Below are 16958 nucleotides of genomic sequence, written 5' to 3'. Positions count from 1 at the left end.
ATCGTCATATCATCCTGCTTTTGGCAGCTTTGTACGATAGTTTGCCATCTTGAATTTTAGGCTATTTTTCCATCTATACCACCCTGGCTGGGGACCATGTTCAGTGAGACTGGGGTGCTTACTTATCAGTGATTTTGCGACACTGCTGAAGTCGCCATCGTCCAGGTACGCCTTGAATCTGTATATTGTTTCAGCGAGCTTCTCAAGTATGTCATGTTTCATGTCTCGTGATGGAGTAATTGGGACACTGTCTTTCATGAATGAAAGGTCTGCCTGTTGCAGCCTATACTCTACATTTACTGAGAAATTGGGTATGTCGAAGAACTCTGGCCACTGTTTTCTAAGGTCGTACTCGTACTCGTCATCATCCGCTTTATCCGGGACCGGGTCGCGGGGGCAGCAGACTCAGCAGAGACGCCCAGACGTCCCTCTCCCCAGACACCTCCTCCAGCTCCTCCGGGGGGAGCCCAAGGCGTTCCCAAGCCAGCCGAGAGACATAGTCCCTCCAGCGGATCCTGGGCCGTCCCCTGGGCCTCCTCCCGGTGGGACGTGCCTGGAACACCTCCCGAGGAAGGCGTCCAGAAGGCATCCGGTATAGATGCCCGAGCCACCTCAACTGGCTCCTCTCGATGTGGAGGAGCAGCGGCTCTACTCCGAGCCCCTCCCGGATGGCCGAGCTCCTCACCCTATCTCTAAGGGAGTGCCCGGCCACCCTACGGAGGAAGCTCATTTCAGCCGCTTGTATCCAGGATCTCGTTCTTTCGGTCATGACCCGAAGTTCATGGCCATAGGTGAGGGTAGGAACATAGACCAACCGGTAAATCGAGAGCTTCGCCTTTCGGCTCAGCTCTCTCTTCACCACAACGGACCAGCACAGCGCCCCCATTACTGTGGCAGCCGCACCGATCCATCTGTCGATCTCCCGCTCCATTTGTCCCACACTCGTGAACAAGACCCCGAGATACTTAAACTCCTCCACTTGAGGCAGGAACTCCCCTCTGTTTCGGCGAGCTTCTCAAGTATGTCATGTTTCATGTCTCGTGATGGAGTAATTGGGACACTGTCTTTCATGAATGAAAGGTCTGTCTGTCTCAGTCTGTACTCTACATTTACTGAGAAATTTGGTATGTCGAAGAACTCTGGCCACTGTTTTCTAAGTGAAGGTGACAATTCAGCAGGGGACAAGATCTCAGTGTCTACTGTGCTACAGTCTAATTCTTCGGTGGATGAAGGCAAGGCAGTCAACTCGAAAGTCACAAGAGGATATACTTTCGGCGTAGTTCTTGCAGTCGAATCTGTTAAAATTGCATAGTGCATTACTGAAATCTGGATCTTCATTTTGGAGTTTGAAGTCATACGCGAGTGACAGCTTATCCCACAGCCGTGTTTTTAGTTCTTCTTTGGATTCCACTCTTTCATTTAAGGTCAGCTTCTTTATCTCATCATCATCAATGACAACTCGATGTCACCTCCTGTGATAAAATGAGAACATTATCTTGAGACATGCAAGATCTCAGTGTTTAATCCACTTATCGTTTGAGTGTAATAAGCTGTTTGCCATGAACTCTGTAAAGTGACAGAGGAAACACATCATTCAAATCTGACAACTGGATGACTGAGAAGATGGGCAAATGGCTGCTGCAGTGGTCATACACTCTAGGATGCTCATCATACCATGAGGTCATCAATCTGCAGACAAATGCTACATCTGTGTTTATAACAACAATCTTTGAGATTTGTCTGAAATCTGGGAGCCCTGCGCAGGATCCAACAGAAATGACCATGTCAGAACTGTACTTCATGCTATCAATGATGATAGAGGGAGCTACGAGGACTGTGTTCAGCAGGTTGTTTCTTTGATTGAGCCAGTTCTGCACATTTTCTGGAAATGAGGAAACCATCACAGACTTCACTTTGTGAATTTCAATAGATGGCGTATAAAAAGCTGTGGCAGTTACATGGAAGGCCATCATTTTCTGATGTCTGTTTGCTAAAGTCAGGGGAATGTTTATAAAGTTGTGAGAGTGATGCACAACTTTCTTAAAGAACTTGTGTTTCACCTTAAAACGCATTGTCCATGCATCAGATAGAGGACCAAAGGTACGAATGAGCTGAGGGTAATGCTCAACGTAGTGGTGCTTTGGTCGTAGCTTTTCACCTGGGAAAACCTTCTGAAACGAGTGTCTATGGTCAGATTTTGCTATCAAGAAAGCACAAAGACTCTTCTGTAAAACTTGTCAACATTGCCAATTCCACCACATCTTTTAAGGTCATTAAAACCTCTCAGGTTTCATCACCGTCTGGAATGTGTTGACCAATTAATAATGATGTAAGTCAGAGAAGAGTCCAATTTCCGCGACCTTTTCCTCCAATTGTTGACTTTGAGAAGGTCTTTGGAATGAGCTGGGGTTGATTTAATCTGTCTGCAAATGTGTATGGGAACTGTTTAATAGCATCATTCAGGGCCTCAAGGGAGATAGTTCCCTTCGATATCAGTGCCTTTAAGCACAGAGACAACTCTACTGGAACAATACCCTCCAGAAGATCATGCAGAATATCTGGAGGGTAACCATCAACGACATGAAAATGTTCCAAGCTTTCAGTAATCGGACAGCTTCCTTTCACATCGTATTGTTGAGCCTTGGTTGAATCTTGTGACACCTCTTGCACATGTTTGTCATGGTTTTCTTTTGTTCTTTGTTGAAATAAGCCTGTTCATACTTCGTTGTCCTGCATTTCCTCCCGCTTGGCCATACAGAATCGACAAACTTGGCTAATTCTGAAGCTTTCAAAGAACCCTCCCAAAGAGTGGGCAGCCAGATGTTCTGCTGCAACAACCAACATTTTGCCCTCAACAGTGTCTCCAAACTGTTCAACATATATACCTTGTTGCTCAAGAAAAACAAGGTCCTGAATAAGAGGGTGTAGAATTTTGGCATAACCATGGTCTTTGATGTTGTTGACCTTGCAAATCAGAGAAAGCTGAATGGAATGAAGAGACAAGCGAAATTTAGGGCTTAAATTGCCAAGTGTCCAGTAGATGGCAGTTTGTTTGTGCTTTTTCTGGAGGTTCCCAATAGGTTAGCCACCTCAAAATCATCAATGTACAGTTGGTATATACAGAGTATCGTGAAATAAACTCCTAAAATATTTATTTTGGATGTTTTCTTTACACTAGTCTGAAAGAATACATGCTAAAGAAGGGGAAAAAATCTCCAAATTGAACAGCTGATGAAAAACAGTGGTTTTGCCTGCCATGTCTCGCCTCAAAAAATGGCGATGTTACTGTGCTAGCGGTGATGTTTGAATTTGATTTTGTTAACTCGTCCCTGTCAAGCACACAGTAGTACACTACAGCAAGACAATGCAACGGTTTACAAAAGAGTAAAATATTTACATACCAAATCAATATGACAAGTAGGCTAGGTTAAGGTGATGAAGGGAGCTTCTTCCAACAGTCCATGGCACTGTCGTGGAAATGTGCGGGAACCTTTTGGTCGCAAAATAGGTGAGGCAAGTCTGAGCATGTCCAAAAAGATGCCCAAGGCACGCTGGGTACAATAAATAATTTTTTCTAATTTGACTTAACTGGGATAAATCAAGTTAAGCATGTTTTCCAGCCCCAAATGACTGCCTACTTATTTAAAATTTGTGCTCATAACAGGTTGATGAAAACTGAGTTTGGTTCACTTATCATATTTAATTAATTTGTATGTTAGCATTTACAGTAAGTGGAACAAAACCTGAAAGCAATAAATGACAGATTTGAACTTTAATCCTGACCACCAAGCACAAACTCATTGTCACCGGCTCAGCTTTCCACAGTATAATTGTTATCCATTATTCTTCAGCATAGAATGAGGAAGTCTTGTCTTAGAAACCAACAGATCAAGAACATTTTCATTTCTCATTAGAGCTGTTAAGCTTTCCTGTTCTTGATGGTCCCACTGTGCCCTCTTGTGGTTACAACAATGAGGTGGCATTCAATTCAATTTTATCTTTTACAGTCATTGGAAAAAGAAAACACATCCTCACCATGTTCTAAACTTTTTTTCACTCAAGTGTAAGTTCCCTCACTGCAGGTCCCACTTTGTCATCTGTTAAACAAAGAAGTGACAATTGAATAGTTTGTAAAAAACAAAGTGCACCCTCTAAACACTGAATACATACAAAACATATGAACTGTGTGTCATTATTTCAAGGACTTATTTTGAATTTTTCTGGTTAGCCACTCTCCCTGCTACTTTCTGTGTCCCTGTTGTGCTGCCCGCACCGACCCACCCCCATCGATTTGGGTTTTCGGGGATTCATTCAAAGACCTTTTTATTGCTGGCGACCAGCCTGCATCCTCAGTCTTGTTTTCATTTTTATTTGTTAAATTCCTTTTAGTTTTCATACTTGTCCTTTAAAGATATGTTGTCATTTTACAATATAAAGGGTTTTGGGTTCTTGCGTTTTTTAATTCATTTTTATTTATGATACTCACCTCCTGGGAGCAACAATCATCATGGGAAGCAAGTCCTGCTGAGGCAGGATATCATAACCAAGGTCCCAATTTGGATCAGGACTAAGATGTAATTTAGAGGTATTGTAAAGCATACATTAATAATAGTTGAAAGTTTGGGATTTGGTCTGGCAGCACACAATGAATTTAAGTGCCCAGTGAATGTAAGAGCAGGGCAATCTTTTTTGCTTTTGTGTAATTGTTTTTGTGTTGTTGTTTTTTTTGTTTCTTCTTTGTTTTTCTGTCCTTAATTTCTGAATCTCTATTTTTATCCAATGTGAACTAAACTGTGCTTTTAAAGGCCATATGTCAAACACAAAGTTGGATTGAGCCTAAAACTAACATTTATTTTGCATTATAAATACAAAAAAGAAAAGAAAAACTGACAGGCAGTGTTCGGTTCCTTTCATTTAATCCTAAACCTCAAGCAAAATAAAAACTGAAAAACTTTTCCTAACCTGAAAATATCAAATAATTGAAATGTTTCTTCATCATTGCGTGATGCATTAGACAATGCAGCCCCCTTGAAAAAGAAGGTATTCATTAATAGGAGGCTAGCTCCTTGGTTTAATTCAGAGCTGCGTACTTTAAAGCACAATGTTAGAAAATTGGAGAGAAAATGGCGCTCTACACACCTAGTGGATTCCTACTTAATCTGGAAAAATAGCCTACTGTTGTATAAAAAGACACTTCGCCAAGCTAGAACAGCTTATTTCTCATCATTAATAGAAGAGAACAAGAATAATCCTAGGTTTCTCTTTAGTAAAGTTGCTAAACTTACACAGAGTCATAGCTCTGTTGAGCCATCCATTCCCTTAGCTCTTAGCAGCCATGACTTTATGGGATTCTTCTTAAATAAAATTGATTCTATTAAAAAGAAAATCTTTGACATACTCCCGAAGATGATTACTTCATCCTCATCAAGTGAGACAACATTGGAAGTAACTGCGGAACCTGATTTGTGTTTGGACTGTTTTGATCCTGTGGAGCTTCCTAAGTTATCAGAAATATTAGCTTCATCTAAACCTTCAACTTGTATGTTAGACCCAATCCCAACCAAATTATTTAAGGAAGTGTTCCCTCTGATTACCAGCCCCATTTTAGATATGATTAATTTATCTTTAGTAAATGGATATGTACCACAGGCTTTTAAGTTAGCTGTAATTAAACCTTTACTTAAGAAACCTTCGCTTGATCGAGATGACTTGAAAAATTACAGACCTATATCCAATCTTCCATTCTTATCTAAAATTCTTGAGAAAATTGTTGCTAATCAAATGTGTGAGCATTTACACAGTAATGACCTGTTTGAAGAGTTTCAGTCAGGCTTCAGAGCTCATCATAGCACTGAAACAGCTCTGCTGAAAGTCACTAATGATATTCTTATGGCCTCAGATAATGGACTTGTGTCAGTTCTGGTTCTGTTAGATCTCAGTGCTGCATTTGATACAGTCGATCATAATATTCTCTTAGAAAGGCTGGAATATGCTGTAGGGATCGGGGGAACAGCGCTAGGCTGGTTTAAATCTTATCTGTCTGAAAGATTCCAGTTTGTTCATGTAAATGATAAATCATCTTTAAACTCCAGGGTTAATTGTGGAGTAGTACAGGGTTCAGTACTTGGGCCAATTCTCTTTACTATATATATGCTTTCAATAGGTCAAATTATCAGGCAGCATGGGATACATTTTCACTGTTACACTGATGATACTCAGCTTTACTTATCCATAAATCCTGATGAGCCCAACCAGTTAGATAGACTACAAGCATGTCTTGAAGATATAAAAACTTGGATGACTTTAAATTTTTTGCTTCTAAATTCAGACAAGACAGAAGTTGTCGTCTTTGGACCGGAGTCTTTAAAAAAGAAACTGCTTAGTCAATCACTTAACCTGGATGGCATTAAATTGATCTCCAGTAATAAAGTTAAAAACCTTGGTGTTATTTTTGACCAGGACATTTCATTTAAATCCCATATTAAACAGGTTTCTAGGATTTCCTTCTTTCATCTCCGGAACATCGCCAAAATTAGAAATATCCTGTCCAGGAGTGACCCTGAAAAAGTAGTCCATGCATTTGTTACTTCAAGGCTGGACTAATGGTCAATGTTCTAATGTCAGATCTTGATGTGATTTATGTCACGGGCTGTGAAGTTGACTTAACTCCCTCCACTCTGTGGTTCTGTTTCCCTGTCCCTCCTCTGCAATCCCCACCTCCTCTGCTGCTCCATAGAGGCTTGGCTCCCTGCATGTCAGCCAGCCTGGCTCCTCTAACCCCTACAATATGAGCAAGGAGGGAAGGTTTGTGTGGGAGGAGGTATGAGGCGGTGAAGGTGTGAAAGGAAGATTTCTCTCTGAGATCCTACCTGTCCAGTATGTTCTATTGCCCATACAGTCTGAGGTGTCCACTCACTAATAATTAAGATATTGAAGTTTTATACCCCTGGCATGTGAAGAGGGTGGGATTTCAATTGTTGACCATCCATTCCATGGCCTCCATTCTTTAAGGTAAAGACCATTGTTATTTTTAACCAGAATGTGTCATTTAAATCCCATATTAAACAGGTTACTAGGATTTCCTTCTTTCACCTCCAGAACATTGCCAAAACTATATATCCTATCCAGGAGTGACGCTGAAAAACTAGTCCATGCATTTGTTACTTCAAGGCTGGACTATTGTAATTCTTTACTATCAGGATGTCCACAAAATGCAGTTAAAAGCCTTCAGCTGATTCAAAATGCTGCAGCAAGAGTTCTGATGAAAATTGAAAAGAGAGATCATATTTCTCCTACTTTAGCTTCCCTTCATTGGCTCCCTGTTAAATCCAGGAATTAGAATTTAAAATTCTCCTCCTCACATATAAAGCCCTTAATGATCTAGCTCCATCATACATCAGAGATCTGATTGTTCAATAAATTCCTAACAGAGCACTTTGTTCTCAGACTGCAGGTTTACTGGTGGTTCCTAGAGTCTCTAGAAGTAGAATGGGAGGCAGATCCTTTAGTTATCAGGCTCCTCTCCTGTGGAACCAGCTCCCAGTTTTAGTCTGTGAGGCAGACACCCTGTCTACTTTTAAGGCTAGGCTTAAAACTTTCCTTTTTGATAAAGCTTATAGTTAGAGTGGCTTAGGTCATCCTGAGCTATCTCTGTAGTTATGCTGCTATAGGCTTAGGCTGCTGGAGGACATAATGACCACTTTCCCTCACTCTGTTACATTCTCCTACTACTTTCTTTTTTCAAATCAGCTGTCCACTGTCACTGTTCGCTCATCCAGGAGGAGTGACTGCCACAAGTCAGTGACTCAATGCAATTGCCTATGTTTCCTTAGAGAAAATTATTTGAATGTTTAATAACTAGAATCATATTGGAAAGTATGTAATTGCATTTGTCTGTATGACTGGGTTAATTTGACTGTGTATTTTTGTTTTAATTATATGTTTGTTGGGTTTTTTGGTTGTTTCTTTGTAAAATGACACACTTTTTGTTTTTAATCTGTGCTATATAAACATACTAAATTGAATTATAAACCACACAAACTGTCCAAAAGCTGCTCAAGGTGTGTAAAATCTCACAAATGCACTGAAGTGATACCAGATAAGTCAAGATTGGTTTTAAGACAATCTATAAGTGCAAGCATTTGTTTTTTATTCTGACAATATTGCACATTAGAAATATACACATTTGTATATGGTGCATTCACAGTCATATTGAATAAGTTATATTATTGAAAAGTTCATTTATTATAGTAACACTGAGTGAAACACATTATAGAGACAATTTACACACAGATTGATGTTTTTAAGCCTTTATGTGTGTTAATTGGGATGATTTTCCACTTACAGCCAATGAAACTATTTAACGTTAGAATATCATCTCACAGCAATAAAAAAAAAATTCTAACAGTAATACCTGCTTAAAGGTTGTTATTTTTAAAAGGTCCTTCTAGTCTGACAAACGACCCTCTTTGGAACAGATATAAAAAATTATTAAATATGTAATTAGTAATTACATATTAGTAATTAATATGACTAGTAATTAAAGTAATGTCAAAAGTCACTTTGTGATTCTGAAATATTTACTAATAGAAATTTGAATATACCAGTGCCTTTGTGGAATGAGTTAAAGGGATGCATCATTTCATTATCTTTTACAATCTGCAGCTGTGCACAAAGAACATTAACATCTCATCGGTCTACAAATATCATCCCAAAAGTGATTCACCCCTGGAAGAGTAGAGGATGTTGTCATGCTTTCTAGGGCCTCCCTTCATCATGTCATGGGCCTGGACCTGTCTGTGAGTGAGACGGAGCAGTTCTGTCCCTTCTGCTGATAGAACGCACACACCTGTTCACACACACACATCGCAATGCATGTGCCTACACACCCATTCAACTACATGTCCCTCTCAGTTTATGACAGCTACAGCCAGATCGCTTTACACATTCATCTTTCCTTCTTGTACTCTGTGGCGACCAAGGATGCACACTTGGAGGCACATGTAGAAATTGGTACTCATACATTCACATTTAATCATAACGACATAAGTTTGCACTCACTCGTGTAGCGTTGTCCGGCTGCCTGTGGCGGCTTGAGTAAAAGTGGGCATAACACTTTGTTCTGTTTATAAAGGAAGTCAGTACTCTTCTGCCAGAAAATGTAATGGTAGATTATTTTTAACTAAAAAAACCAGGAGCTTCAGAAGGAAAGCAAGAAGTTAATATTGATTGTTTTTGGTGTCATTAATGTTTTGGTTTTTCTGTATAGTAAAATAAATGATTAATTGTTTGCTGATCTGATTGTGGGGTGGGGCTTCGGGTTTATAAGAAGAGCTTCTGACTCTGCTGGAGTCAATCTGGCCTGGTTACAGAGGAGGTTGATGTTGATGGGCAGCACTAAGACAAAGATAAGGAGTTGTAAATGCTATGTATATATCCAATTTTTCTTCTAATTTTTCCTGCTACTGTGCACTTGATTTTTGGGAGGTGTGTAAATAAAAAGCTTAACCTTCAGATGCCGACATGCCCTCCATGATTTTTTCCACTTTTTGGAGTCAAGTTTATGGTGTCCAGGCCCACAACATGGGCAGCTAGAAGAAACTCACGACAGTGAGGATCTGTTTGTTTCTTTGTCACTTATTTTCTGTCTTCTCTGCAGCTGCTGTATGTTTGGCTGTAGGGAGGACAATCACAGCCTGGGACAACCAGAGGCGTGAGCTGCTTCCATCGGCTGGGCTTGGTTAGTGTGTGTGTGTGGGGCAGAAACGGAGCAGATAGTGGGCAGAAAAGATGAGCCAATAGTACAGCTTTGTGAATATAGATTATGATACACTGTTTCTTTTAATTTTTTTTTTTTTTTTTTGAATAAACTAAAATGAATTAATGGAGTGAAGATAAAGCTACTGATAAGGTCTTTTTTTCTGCTTCAGCATGCTTCACCAAGTGTTTTTGTCTTTTAGAGCATTTTCGTCTTGTTGCACATGTTTTCTTGCCATAATCACTGCATCCTTAACACAACTCAGATTCCTAACAGAGCACTTTGTTCTCAGACTGCAGGTTTACTGGTGGTTCCTAGAGTCTCTAGAAGTAGAATGGGAGGCAGATCCTTTAGTTATCAGGCTCCTCTCCTGTGGAACCAGCTCCCAGTTTTAGTCTGTGAGGCAGACACCCTGTCTACTTTTAAGGCTAGGCTTAAAACTTTCCTTTTTGATAAAGCTTATAGTTACAGTGGCTTAGTTTATCAGGGAGGGAACCTTCCTCCCTCCCTGTTGGTTGGAGTAAGGGGGAGTCAGGTTTAGCCTAAACCGGCCCAGTTATGGTTGAGGTGCAAACACACCCTCCATTTCTGCTACCTGTGTGACCCCTTTTCTTTTCCAATGGTTGTGATCAGTCTCACAGAGAAAGGTATCTCAATCCTTGTGGTTTTTAGTATAACAATGACCATCAGTGGGACCCTTTGTGGGGTGCCTTGAGACGACATTGTTGTAAATAAGCGCCGTTTAACTAAATAATCTGAACTGAAACTATCTGTGTAGTTATGCTGCTATAGGCTTAGGCTGCTGGAGGACATAACGACCACTTTCACCCTCTTCGCTACATTCTCACACTACTCTCCAATTTTGCATTATTTGCTGTTATTTCAGCTTTTAACCTTGTTCTCTCTATTCTCTTCGTAGAAGCTACACCTGGCCTGGCTCTGTGTCTACCTGTGACACCTTTCTGGAGAGGGGAATCGTCCGAGCTTCTGCTGGTAACAACTTAATGCTCACCCTCTACCAATGATCCACATGGCCCTGTCTTTTAGTGTTTAACCCTTTCTCTCTCCTAGACATGGCGATTGACTGAGCTTAACTGTAACATACTCTATGTGCTCTCTTTCAGACTCTTACCTTGAAAACTGACTCAGAGTTTTCTGTTATTTCTTTCTAGGTGAAACGACTAAAGGAGCTACATCCATTAACATTTACTTTTCCTTCCCATAGAAAGTACTCCTGGATCAGTGCTTCTGTGTTCTTTTTGTGTCTCTGCTCTGTTCTCTCAAACCCCCAGTCGGTTGTTGCAGATGGCCGCTCATACTGAGCCTGGTTCTGATGGAGGTTTCTTCTTGTTAAAAGGGAGTTTGTCCTCTCCACTGTCGCTACATGCATGCTTAGTATGAGGGATTGCTGCAAAGTCAACTCCAGTGACTGTCCACTGTCTCTACATGCTCATCCGGGAGGAGGGAATGCTGCAAGTCACTGACTGGATGCAATCTGCTGGGTTTCCTTAGATAGAAAAACTTTTTATCCAATTTGAATAAAAAGCTGACACCGACTACACTGTTCAATTGTTAGTATTAATTGGAATGTATGTACCTGACTTTTGTGAAGTGCCTTGAGACAACATGTGTTGTGAATTGGCACTATATAAATAAACTGAATTTAATTAAACGTCTATCCTAGATCTTAGCAAAACCAAAATATTATCACACTGCTGATTAAAACCTGTTAGTAGCTCTTTAAGCTCCTGGTTATCAATATTTTCCACCCTTCTTGTGCTACTTTGGTATGGTGTGTTTTATATATTATTTCCATCTATTCATTTTATATTATGTTTCTATCATGGAACGTAAAATAACAAAAATTGTGTAAATCTTTTTTTTTTTTTTTTTTTTTGTTTCTATATTTTTTGTGCATTTCTGGGAAAAATAAATAGGTTAAGACCCATCTTAACAGGTTGACAACTGGCCATCCACCTGTTGCCTCTACTGGCCCTTACCAGTCCACAGTGACTGGATTTCATTCACTCATAGGCCTCCATTCAGCTCTTTCCAGGGACTGTGAGGTTCATAACCACTAATTGCCCAGAGAACTTCAATTTTCTGACCAAATATCACCTGAGAGATGTTCGGGTCTAATACCCGTTTCCAGTTGTTAACTGAAACCAATGGGTATACTTGTAATGATTTTTTGTAGACTTACAAAAAACCCAAGTCCAGAGGAGGAAACCCAAAAAAAAAAAAACACAGGAATCTCAGGTGGAGCACAAACAGTAAAAAATTCATAAAAAGCAGGAGCGTCTGACAAAGGGATAACTGTGAGACTCTTAAATCCATTGGAGTTTGATTACTGTAGTGCAAAATAAGTAAGACTGCCATGAAAAAAGGACTGCAGCTGTGGGGCAAGCAGAGAGCTGGTGAGAAGTGAGGGAATAGTATGAGAGGGATTATTAATAAACAAAAAGAGAAACACAAGGAAACAACTAGATAGAGCATGACTGTATGCAACAATGATTCATCCAAATTAAAAGGTGATAATGAAACTCAGAAGCAGGACTGACCCCATCAGAGAACTCTATTGTAGCCACTTGGTAGGAATGTCACCGTTATCCCATCTTGAAGTGGCAGACTGTCCCCATCCACCTTGAGAAATGCAGGAGCCTGAAGAGTGGGTCATCTTTGAGCCCCTCAGAGAACTCTGGAGCAGTCAGTTGGTGAGGCCAGTTGTCCTCAGTCCCCACTAAGAAAGCAGAAGTTTAAAGAGGGACTACTTGGAACACATTGAACTAGTGAAGGATAAGTGCCGGCTGTGACTAGAGTGGCTGGACTTATGCGACTGTGATTAGACTATGAAGAGAATTCCCAGTTTCCAGAAAACGTGAGTAAAATACTTGTCTTATCCAACTTGTCTCATGTGTTCTTTATCTCCTGAGTCCATTTAGCATGTCATGGTGGAGATGAGCTGATTTTTTTCCAATCCATTTTTTAGCAGTACCAAGAATCTGCTTAACGTCTTCCAGGAATCATGCTCCACACCTGCAGCTGTGTATTTGGTTCACATGATGTGTAGCTGGTCGGCTCAGATAGTTGAACATTTTCGACTAATTTTGGACCAATTAACTAATTGCATGTGAAAACACATTCTCCAATAGATGCGGTGAATAGTACACAGCATGAGTGAAAGATTAGTATTCGCGTTTATGTATCATCTAATTATTCCTCTTAAACTGACTCTGCTTTCAATATTGGTTTGAATAAACCCAATTAACTTGTGCTTGTGCTATGTGATTCTTGGACCTTTCTACAGCTTCAGCTTAAGAATGAGAACCGGCGAGCGAATAATGTTCGAATATGTCAATTCTGCCATTGATGTTGGTGTGTGTAGCGCCTTCTCTAACAGGGGAGTGGCAGGTGGAAATGACGATGACCAGCGCAGCCCAGTCGGTCCGGTGGTAAGGAATCTGGTTTTGGAATCAGGAAGACGTGTGTGTGTTTGTGTGTGTGTGTGTTCTTGTACTTGTTGCTGAGTGAGAACCATTTGTCGTATTTTTATCGCAAAGTGAGGACATTTTGACAAAGTGAGGACATTTTCCTGGTCCTCACTTTTTCAAATTCCATTCTTGGGACAGGGGTTAGGTTTAGGACTAGGGTATGAATTGAGTTATTGTTAGGGTTAGGTATTAACTGGTTAGGGTTAGTAAGATAGTAAAACACGGATGTGTGTGTCTGTGTGTGTGTGTTTTTATAACAGGAAACACAACAGAAATCATGTATTGTCTGCTATTGTCTGCTGTGTACCATCACATCTACATACCCGTGACACAGCCGCCATCTTTAACACACTCTGCTGATTGTTTCAAATTCCAGTCTGATGCATTTTAACACAATACTGCTTAATTTTACCTCAGGACAATGAACATTGTTTCAGTAGATAGTGTTTGTCTTATTAGTACTAATTTAAGTTTTAAATTAAAGCTTTAGAATTATTCAGTTCATTCCATTGTCAAATCAGGTTTTGCATTATCACAAATAGAGGAAAATAATTAGACTTGTTTTTTTCATTAGTGTCTACATTGGATACTTCTGTTTCCCAGCTTGCTTCTGTCCCTTTATCACTGCAGGGCTTTCTGGAACCGGTTTAACCAGTTTTGTGGGATTTCAGCAGAACAGGAATATCAAGGGAGAACTTGCCCAGGCCTCAGTGTTTGTGTTCCTCAAGGGGAGGACCGACCAAACCAGTTTTCTCTAGTGAAGAGATGAGAGAGGGAGAGACGAAAAAGAAAAAAGAAAGGTGGGTGGGTGAAGGGGGGTGTGAGCGTATGGGGCGTTTCCCTTCACCTCAGTCTCTACTGCTTCTCTTCTTTTCATTACGCGTTTCCCTCCTCGTTTCAGCCCTTATACACTTCTGAACAGAGAGGCAGAAAACAGGACCCAGGAGCGCCAGAGCAGGAGTTCCCAGGTTGAGTTAGGTGAGTTTGGAATTGGCAAAGGTCTGACCTGAAGGCCAGGAAAGACTAGCTTATAGATGAGCAGAGGAGCTGCTAGTAGGTACTGCAAGAAATAAGCGACTGTACAGGAAACAATTTATGGATTTATCAGTTCACTTATGCATATGAGTGAGGATTTGGTTTAAATCTACCCACTTATTATCTTTACTACATATGAAGTGTATATTTGTAGTTTTTTTCTTTTTAAAACATTTGAAATGTTTTTATGCTTTTTTTTGTATGTTGAAAGGATTTCAATTATGTGAGTAATTTCATTGTGTAAAAATATGTCAATAATTAGCCCTGCAACCACATCCTCTCACCACATGTCTTCCTCTGATAGTAAATGAAGACTAGAGTGAACTAAAATTCCTGTTTTGCTCCCTTTCTTCAAATCACCATAATTGTACCTGTTGCTGACTTGAACACCAGAACTTCCTCCCACGCAACTCAGGTCTGGTTTTGCTCAAACTCCAAATTTCCCGCTCTGATACTAATTGTTTGTCAGAGGCTTATAGCTTTCACATCAGGTGTGTGTTGTGTTTACCATTGTGACAAATGTCTCTTCACAGGTGTGGGGCATCTGGGGCTAGCTGTTTGTACAGAAAATGGTAACATCTCTGTCAACTGACAGAGAAAGTCGATGTAATTGGTCTATTTGATGCAGTCTAAAGACCTGTGAGCTTGAAATACTGGGTAAGCAGTAATACATTTATGTATTTATGTGTGTGTGTGTGTGTGTGTTGGGAGGGGGGGGTGTGAATAAGGATCTGTGATAGCAGAGCCAGCAACCTGAGGCAGACAGGTCGTTTCTTGCTCTGCTGATCTGAACAGCCTCTTTTCTAACATATCCTGACACGCCATGAGAGCCAAAACTCCACTGATCAAAACATTAAATAATAGTCTTCAACTTCATTTCTGACACATTTAGGTACAAGTTTGATGTCTCTCACTCAGGCTACTTTACATACTGCAGGTCACAAAGCTCAAATCCAGTTTTTTTGCTGACACCTGATTCTTTTTGAGATTTTGTTCACATTACAATTTTAATGCAACTCCTATCAGACTCCAGTGTAAGCAGGCGCAGAAGAAGGTGTGACATCACACGTAGCACACAATGTTCATAGAAGTAAATACAGATTATACACATGTAACCATACAGTCTTTCAATAAATTAGAATCTAGTTCTTTATTGCAGTTACTCCTATATAGATTACTTACACACAAACAGATGTTTTCAAGCCTTTATTTCTGTTACTTATGTTAATTTTCTACTTACATCTAATGACAACATGACATTAAAGATTAGAATACATTGGACCGTTTAAAGAACACTATTTTAAGAAATATGTGCTTAATGAAAAGTATGTTTAATACCTGGTTAAAGGTTGTTATCTTTAAAAGGTACTGACAAACAAGCCTCACCAGAACGCATATTCTAATTTGTTGAATACGACTCTCTGTGCATCAATTCTAAATTTGTGCAGTCTAAGCTGACAAAATCATGAGTGACTTCATCAACGGTGTCTGCTTAAATGCTTATAAATACTGTTGCCCCTTCTCCACTAGTACCTACTCAATGTTGTTCGGCACCGCTCAACTGATTGTTTACGATTTTAAGTTACTATTTTTTTTACCTTGTTTGCTAGCCGTTCCAAGTTAGCTGACCCGTGCTGAAAATGCGATGTCATAGGACTATCTATTACTAATTGGGTAGGGGGCGTTACTAGTCACAGCATATCTGATATCTTCAATAGTTAAACTGCTGGAAAAGTGGCATTTGCAGGCAATATGTTGAATATCTTGATTTTAATTTTTTTAACTTTGCTCAGTATTTCACTATGGGAGATAATGATCTACTTCTGGATTACATGTTTCCTCGATGCTGTAAATCACAGCATTCCTGTTACGGGCATCAGTCAGGCCTTGACATTACCACCTCAAGTGTGTGAGCCAGTGATGACTGAGCAGATATGCTGAAAGTCCAAGAGTCGGTGCTCCTAGAAGAATTGGCATGAGGGAACACCTGTAGTGGGTTCGGATTCCATTAAGTAAAAGATATAGCCTTCACAATCCAGTGTGGTAACCTCTTGCCAAAGATAGGCATGCACCTTATTAGAAATTGCAGAAGACATAAATAAGTTGTCAGATACACACCTGTGCTTATGTCTTGTATGACTTTTGAGAATGTATGCGAAGGACAGTTGGGTGTCTGACACACAGCTGTTCTTTCTGCATCCAAGACATTAGCAGTGGTCTGTCATGGAGAACAGAGGTGGATTCAAAGCCACTCATTCCACGTGTATGACGACTACGACACTTTAGACTCATAACTTAGTGAGCCCAGGTGCAGGTCCACTGTAAACCAACAAAGCTGACAGACATGGAGAAAGTTCTTATCAGTGCAGTCTTAAATGGAAGGAATTTCATACTGGCAATTTCAATAGCCTCAAAGGGACAATGGCAAAGGCCCTACACCACAAGTAAGAAATATCACAATTACATCAGTGGCCAAGAGACTGGTAGTTAACATCATGTGCATCTCAGAAAAGCACACCACGAATGTGGTCTCATGGTTCTGTCACCAAATCCCATGGGCAAGGTGCTACTTGAAAAAAACGTTTCCAATAAGCTCTGTATAAAACACTGACCTTCAATACAATTTGTTCTCCTCATTACTTCGGTTGAGTCTTGTAAGGCCATATATTGCCATG

The 16958-nt window shown here is 40.2% G+C and overlaps 1 protein-coding gene across 2 annotated transcripts in view; it reads left to right on the top strand.

The window, feature by feature from the left end:
• Positions 1 to 14111: 14111 nt before the first annotated feature.
• Positions 14112 to 16958, top strand: part of rbbp8l (retinoblastoma binding protein 8-like) — a 41861-nt gene continuing 39014 nt past the window's right edge. For both annotated transcript variants that reach the window (XM_047387854.1, XM_047387773.1), the window contains exons 1-3: positions 14112 to 14226; positions 14677 to 14698; positions 14817 to 14940. The gene's annotated coding sequence lies outside the window, so the exon portion shown is untranslated. The remainder of the gene's footprint in view (positions 14227 to 14676; positions 14699 to 14816; positions 14941 to 16958) is intronic.

Source organism: Girardinichthys multiradiatus, chromosome 1 (genome assembly GCF_021462225.1).
Source record: "Girardinichthys multiradiatus isolate DD_20200921_A chromosome 1, DD_fGirMul_XY1, whole genome shotgun sequence".
In the NCBI taxonomy this organism is placed as follows: Eukaryota; Metazoa; Chordata; class Actinopteri; order Cyprinodontiformes; family Goodeidae; genus Girardinichthys; species Girardinichthys multiradiatus.
This window is presented reverse-complemented; position numbering and strand designations above follow the sequence as displayed.